We start from the raw sequence: 7,902 nt of genomic DNA on the forward strand, positions 1-7,902 counted from the left end.
AGCCGGGCGCGGGGGTTCGGGGTGGGGACGCGGTGGCAACCAGGGCACACCAAACGCCACCCAAGGAGGGCGACTCACAGTATCCCTCCTACACCCCGCCCAGACCGACCGGCGCCCGCACACACGCGACGCCGGCCGCCACACCAAGTCCACGACGCAACGGCCCGGAGGAACCAGCCACGACACACCCGCGGGACTCGGGGCACACGCGCAAGCACCACCACCGCCGCGGAGCCACCAACGCCACCGGGGGGGGGGGGAGCTGGGGGGTGACGACGCCGCCCCCTCCTCCTCCTCCTCCTCCTCCTCCTCCTTCCCCCACGCACGCCAACAAGCCAACGCGCGACGCCACAGCCGCCCGGGGCGGTTCCACACGCGGAAGGGGAGCCGGAACCCCCAACCCCCAAGACACGGTGGGCCGGCCCAAGGGGAGGCGAAACACAGCAGGGTCACGGCGACCCGGGTCGGGAAGCGGATGAGAAAGAGAGCAAAGGAGACGGGGGCCAGGACCGCCCGGCAGGCGGAGGAAGGCGCGGGCAAAGGGCGACGGGGAAGGACCAGGGCCACCCACGCGACGACGGTGCGGGCGGAAGGGCCTCACCACGCAGCCGGCCGGCCGGCCAGTCACGCCAGAGCACACAACCCCCACCACCACACGCGGGATCTCACCACCGGCACCCTCCGAGGGCAAGGGCGGTCCCGCGGGGATGGGGAGGCAGTACCTGACGCAGCCAACCGGGGGCCGTCGTGCCTCAGCCACAGCCACCCAAACACGCATCTTCACGCGGGGAAGACCACCGGCCCCGCCCCCGCCACCAGTCACGGACAGACCCCAACCCCACAAGGCCCCCACAGGCACGCGGGCAGCGGAGCCCTCAAAGAGCCCACCCTCCCCCGGAGGGGGAGGGCGAACGGCCCAGCCCGCAGCGACAGCGAGGGGGGGTGGGGGCCGCACCAGGGCCACGGAGGGCGAGGCACCGGAGGCACGAGGGAGAGGACGCAGGGAGCGCCTTGGGCCACAAAAGCCGGACCCGCCGGGGAAACGGACACGGGATCCCACCGCCACACACCAGGGCGGTCCCGCGACGCCTGGGACACCGGAGCCCGCCTCTGGCGACCCTCCACGTCTTCTCCCACGCACACCCAAGAGCCCCGCCGCCAGGGCGCCTCCACGCGACATCGCCAACAACCGCACACACCAGACGGCCCTCGCTCCATCTCCCGCCCATCCAACCATCCGGATCTCCATGCCCGGAGAAGCACCGCGACCCCGAGGGAACGCTCCCCAGGGGCGACCACGCGGGCCAAGGGGGAAGAGAGGGCTGGGCCCAGCCCAACACACGTGCCGACCGCCGCCCGACGACGGCCAGTCGCAGCCCGGGGTGGCGAGCAGGGGAAGCTGAGAGCTGCCCGCTCGCGCCACAGCCCCAGGGACGCGCAGGACGGACCACGCGCGCCCCCGCCAAGCCCCGGCCGACAAGGCAACACGCGGAGAGTGACGCGGAAGGCACGCGCGCACACGGGCACGCGCGCCGGTCCCCAACACAAGGAAAGAGCGACGGACCGCCAGCCCGGCCCGGCGGGACCCTCCCCCGACACGGAGGGGGGAGGCGCGGGCCGCGGCCATTAGGGCCAAAGGAGCAGCGCCCCGGTCCCCACCGCGGGGACCGGCAGACCCACCAGCACGCCTACGCTTCCCCCCAACAGAAGGGGCAAACGGGGCGCACGGGTGGGGTACGCCACCCAACGCACTCAGCACAGGAGGGACGGCGGCCGGGGGATAACGGTACCCCGTCAGAAGGCACGCCCCTCTCTCGGATCGCTAGAGAAGGCATTCCTCACCGAAGGTGGGCCACACCCCACCCCAACTGCCCCCCCCCGCCGGGCCAGCAGGAGGCAAGCCGAGGGAGCACCACCCGAGAGACCGATCAATCGGGCGAGGGGGTCTGCGGTATAGGGAAGAAACGGCACCTCGAGCATCCGCGGCCAGGGCAAGGGCAGGCTGGGCGCATTACCAATCCCATTCGCCACAGCCCTCCCGGCCCCCGCGCTCATCCGGCCAGACCGGACCACACCGCGACCGCTCGACACACCTGGCACACACCACCCCACGGGGGCAGGGTGGCAAGCGCGCAGGCATGCGCCCACCAAGCCGATACCCCACACACACGTGGGGACGACGGCACGACACCGGCAGCCTCCCTCCAAGCGAGGCGAAGCACACACGTGTCTCCTTCTCTTACCGCCTCGACCCCCCCCAAGACTCCCAAGGGGCACAGGCAGCAGCCAGAGGCAGCCGCAGCAGCGACACCCGGGAGAGGGCGCTGGGGGGACAGGAGCAACACCACCACTCGGCTTCAGGCACCTGAGGCACAACCTGGACCACTCCAGGGGCACCGCACAGGCTCGCGCAGAGGCAAGGCTCCGCAGCCACAGAGCCCACGACAGGGCGACGGCGAGGGATGCCCGCCACGTCAGAGGACCCCGACCCCCCCCCGCGCGCAAAAGCACGGGGACAGCAGAGGCCGGGCCGGCTTCCGCACCCCTGCCACCCACACACCACCCGCAGGTGGGGAAGGCAGAACGAGGGGCCCGCAGGCCAGAACGAGAGGCTCAGCAGCGTTCACCATGAACGGCTGTCCCTCATCTGGAGCGGCTTAGGTCCGGCCCAGGAGAGCGCCACAGCACCACATCGGTCACAGTCAGGTCTAGGCTTTAACACGTGGAGCGAGGGCGGGGGGGACACGACCCGGCGAGGACAGCCACCAGAGGGGCCCGCTGCAGCCTCACCAGCCCCCGCCTCTCACTGCAGGCGGTAGACAACCCCAGCGGAGAACGCCTGACACGCACACGTGGCATGAAGCCACCCCTCATCGAGGGCCTTTCAAGTCAAAGGGTTGTCACAACCACCACGCGATCGGCTCACCAGTGGCAGAGAGCGCACGCGGGTAGAGGACCCGACGCCCGCCTCACCCCACCGCCCTCGGGCACCATAGGCCGGAGGTGGCATCACCGTCGCGGGACAACCGGAACGAACGCACACAAGCCACCGCGCGAGCCCAAGCAGGTGGCTCTCAGAAAGGAGCACGGTCGAGCACCAGCCCACTGGAAGCCCACTTTGTCCCCGTGTCCCCAACGCACGTCCGGAGTCCCCTCCCTGGCGACAGTCACCAGAGAACAGCGTGTCAGCACCTACCTGCAGGTCCAAAACCACAACTCCAAGTATAAAAATGTCCACGCGAGAGGACACAGGGCTGATGCACTGGACACAGCCACCTCTGAGCTTGGGGACCCGGTCACTTGTCCCCAAAATGCCACCCATCTCTGTTAGAGGACACTCCTCTGGCCACCTGGTCGACCTGGGGTGGGGGAGGGGACTAGGGCCATGAGCAGGCCACCACCCCACACATGGCAGGCAGCCCCATCCAGGCGAACTCACACATGGGCTGCAGCGGACCGGCCTCTGGCCCTCAGAAGGCAACCCAGGGGCCGGCGCCGTGGCTCAATAGGCTAATCCTCCGCCTTGCGGTGCCGGCACACCAGGTTCTAGTCCTGGTCGGGATGCCGGATTCTGTCCCAGTTGCCCCTCTTCCAGGCCAGCTCTCTGCTGTGGCCAGGGAGTGCAGTGGAGGATGGCCCAAGTGCTTGGGCCCTGCACCCCACGGGAGACCAGGAGAAGCACCTGGTTCCTGCCATCGGATCAGCGCGGTGTGTCGGCCGCAGCGCGCTGGCCGTGGCGGCCATTGGAGGGTGAACCAACGGCAACGGAAGACCTTTCTCTCTGTCTCTCTCACTGTCCACTCTGCCTGTCAAAAAAAAAAAAAAAAAAAAAAAAAAAAAAGGCAACCCAGGACCTTCGATCGCTCCCTGAAGGGGGATTTTGGAAAGGGGAAAAAAAAAAAAAATCCAGACCTTCCTTAGTGACAAGTAGCAAATAATTAGGATTAGGCCCAAGTGCAGAAGGACTTCGAAGAAAGAAAAGGAAAAACAAAACCCCAAGCCTGTATGGCCAAGGCACCCTTCCCTCTGCCACCCACAGATCGACATCCCCGGTCGGTTGGTCCCCGTAGGTGGTGGCGGTGGTGGCAGCAGCACTACCAGTACGTAGTGTGACAGGGTGTGCTGGTCGACCCGCCAACAGTAGCGCCACCCCAGTCTAGCCACGTTCAGGCGCGAGGCGACGCCCGCCTCCCTCCACAGCCTTTGCCTGCTCACTTGCCATCCTCCAGGCCCAATCTCTGACCAATACATCAGGCCCCAGGTCCCCAGCAGGGCAGGGACAGTCCTTCCTGCAGCTTAGGGACTTCGTCACACTCTGTCTCGGGCTCCTCGGCCACTTGTCATCCCTTGTCGGCTCCGGAGCCTGCGACAGCCATATCAAGGCAGCCACCAGGTGGAGTCCGACAACCGACACCGAGGAACCAAGGGACAGCCAGCTGGATGCATCCAGGCGGCAGGGGGACGACATCGTAGCTCAGAACGTGTTTCTCGGCTGCCCGGGGGCAGAGAGTGTGTGGAGGGGGGTCGGGGGCAGGTGTCTGCACAACCACAAAGGCTGTGGGGCATAGGTGCCCACACAGCCGAGGGTTGGGACTCAGCAGACTCTGGGAATCTCAGAGCATGAAGTGCCTCCCGAAGACGGGTCTGGCCTCGCCTGGCTCCGGGGAGTCAGCCTGTCAGACCCCCAGGGCTGTCCTGGCCGCGAGGAGCATCTTCTCGTGGCTCATGGGGTGTGTGTGGGGAGGGAGAGGGGGGCATCGGGAAGGAGGCTCATCCTCTGGCAGCACACCATCTGTGGCAGAGGCCATCCATGGGCTTCACTATTGCCTGGGCACGTGGGGATGCACTCCACAGATCACTGTTTACACAGAAGTTTAAAAAAATGGGGGGGGGGAGTGTAGTGTGTCATATTCTTATTTTTGTATCTATGAACTACATAGAACCTTTTTCTCTTTGTATTGATATCACATTCACATAAGAATTAAAAAGTCCACTTGGCCACCCAAAGGGAAGGAAAGGAAAGGAAAGAAAGAAAGGAAGAAGAAAAGACGAGAGAGCAGCAGAGAGAATTAAAGAGGGGAAAACATTGAAAGAACACTAGGGAGAGAAAACAGAAAGAGTGAAAGTAAAAAAAAAAAAGTTGGAGAAAGAAGAAAAAAAAAGGAGGACCGAACAGAAAGACAAAAACTAAGAAGAGAGAAAAGAAAACGTAAAAGATGGGGGAAAGAAGGAATGGAAGTTTAGAAAGAAAACCGTGAGGACGTGAGGACACGACAAAGAGAGGAAACACATGAGGGAAGGTAGGAGACAAAAAATGAAACCAAAATAAGGAAGAGAGGAGAAAGCATGAAGATTTAAAAAGACGAGAGAGAGAGAGAGAAGCAAGTGGGGAGAAAAAATAAGAAAGGACAAAGAATATCAAGTCAAGGGGGAAGTGAGAAATAAAGTCGGAAGAAAGAGAAAGAAGCTAGAAGGAGACGGACAGACACACGGACGAGCGGGAAACAGCACGAGAGCAAGAGACAACAGGGAATAAACTAAGAAAGAGAACATAAAAGAAAGGAAAAAGAGGGAGGGAGGGAGGGAGGGAGGGAGGGAGGGGAGGGAGGGAGGGAGGGAAAGAAGGAAAGAAAGAAAGAAAAGAAAGAAAGAAAGAAAGAAAGAAAGAAAGAAAGAAAGAAAGAAAGAAAGAAAAGAAAGAAAGAAAGAGAAAGAAAGAAAGACGCGAACGGTAACCCACAGGGGACTCAGATCACCCCAGGGTGGCGCCCAAGGACCCGAGAGCCCATCCCCAGTCACGGCCCCGCTCCCCGCACCCGGCCAGCTTCCCACCCCTCTCGCGGCAGCTGCGGCGGCGGCGGCAGCGCCCCAGCCCAGAGAAAATGGCCCCCCCCGCCCCCACAGCAGAAAGCTCGCCTGTGCTCCACACCGCGCATGTGCTAAACAGGCCCCCAACCACTGCGCAGCCTCCACCCCGAAGTCTCGCGATACTCAGGACGCTCTATTTAGACGCCAGCGCCATTTTGGCTTTCACCGGCCACCGTGCCCGATCTGATACTGTGGTCGCTAGGTGGCGCGCGAGGATCGCCGTAGAGAGATTTGGTTCTCTCGGCGGGGGTAGGTGGGTGGGGAGGAAGGGGGAGATGAAGGGCAGGGCAGAGGAGGCTGAGGGAGGAAGGTGAATGAGGAATGACACTGGGTCCCAGGCCCGTGGGTCAGCTCCAGATTCCCCCCCCACACACACACCACCCTTGGGCCATATTTCTCCAGGCCTGGCTCTCCAGAAATCTCAGCCAATGATGAGAGGGAGGGCTTCCCGGGAGCTGGGAGCTGGGCCAGACAGGAACACAGGCACACACTCACAGTCACACTCACACACTCACTTTCTTCAATGCAATCACTGTCTCCAGCCGGGACGGCCCTCCCTAGGTAGTACTGTTATAAAGGATGGCCCAGTATCTCCTCGCTGTGTGTCTCCTTCCACCACCAGGAGTTGGAAGGAAATGTGAAGGGTCACCACTGGAAGACCGGGAGGCAGGGTGGAAGCACAACAAACCTGCCCAGCTTTGTATGCTTCTTGGAGAGATACATTGATTTATGCCATTTTTTTCTTTTTCATGTGAAATGCAGTGACATAAAGAGAAGGATAGAGAGAGAGGGGAGAGAGGAGAGGTAGGAGAGGTGGGGGGAGAGAGAGAGAGAGGGAGGGAGGGAGGGAGGGAGGGAGGGAGGGAGGGAGATATCTTCACTTCCCAAATGCCCACAGCAGCTGAGGCTGGGCTAGGCCAAAGCCAGCAGCCAGGAGCTCCATCTGGGCCACCCTTATGGGTGACAAGGACACAACTACTTGGCCCATCTCCCGCTGACGTTGTCTTTAACATGTTGTGCTACAATGCTGCCTAGCTCCCACTAGCTAACTTTAAATTTCTGTCTTTTTTTTTTTTTTTTTGACAGGCAAAGTTAGACAGTGAGAGAGAGACAGAGAGAAAGGTCTTCCTTCCGTTGGTTCACCCCCCCCCCCCATGGCCGCTATGGCCGGAGCGCTGCACCGATCTGAAGCCAGGAGCCAGATGCTTCCTCCTGGTCTCCATTATGTGTGCAAGGCCCAAGGGCTTGGGCCATCCTCCACTGCACTCCCTATCCACAGCAGAGAGCTGGCCTGGAAGAGGAGCAACTGGGACAGAATCCAGTGCCCCAACCAGGACTAGGACCCGGTGTGCCGGCGCCGCAGGCAGAGGATTAGCCTAGTGAGCCACTGTGCCCGCCGGCCTCTATTTGTCTTTCTTCTAAGATCTTAGGGGAGCCACTGAGCTCTTTTGGGGACAGAAAGGAGGTGGAATGGCAGTGGGTCAGAGATGTGAAAGAAGGGGAGAACAGACAGTCTCCCAGAGAGAGCAAGCAGAGAGAGGGAGAGGGAGAGGGAGAGAGAGAGAGAGAGGGAGAGAGAGAGAGAGAGAGAGAGCACACTTTACTCTGCTCCCCATCAGCAGGCAGGGGTCAGAGGAGGAAGAGAGCAGACTGGGTCTCTGGGAAACAGGACAGGAGCCTGGCCTGCCTTCCCCTTCCCAGCACATGAGCAGAAATGGCTGCACAGTGAGCAGCGTCTGGGCACACAGGATCCAGCTCAGCCCACAAGAAGCTTCTGCTCCCTCCGGTGAGGCACAGAAAGAGGCAGGGGAGAGCCAGTCACCGCATCCCGGGAGATACCGCAGCACAACTCACCCTCCCATTCCAAGAGGGGTTTTGCTCCTGAGAAGTTCTCATCCACTCTCCTCTCTGCCTGGGAAGGCACTGCCCCTAAAATGGCCTTCCAAGTGTTCCAGACAAACAACACACCCAGTCAGACCTGTGTGTACGTGTATGCATGTGTGTGGAAATGGAGAGAGCCCTTCAGAGCTACGT

The sequence above is a fragment of the Oryctolagus cuniculus genome, unplaced genomic scaffold (genome assembly GCF_964237555.1).
Source record: "Oryctolagus cuniculus unplaced genomic scaffold, mOryCun1.1 SCAFFOLD_82, whole genome shotgun sequence".
In the NCBI taxonomy this organism is placed as follows: Eukaryota; Metazoa; Chordata; class Mammalia; order Lagomorpha; family Leporidae; genus Oryctolagus; species Oryctolagus cuniculus.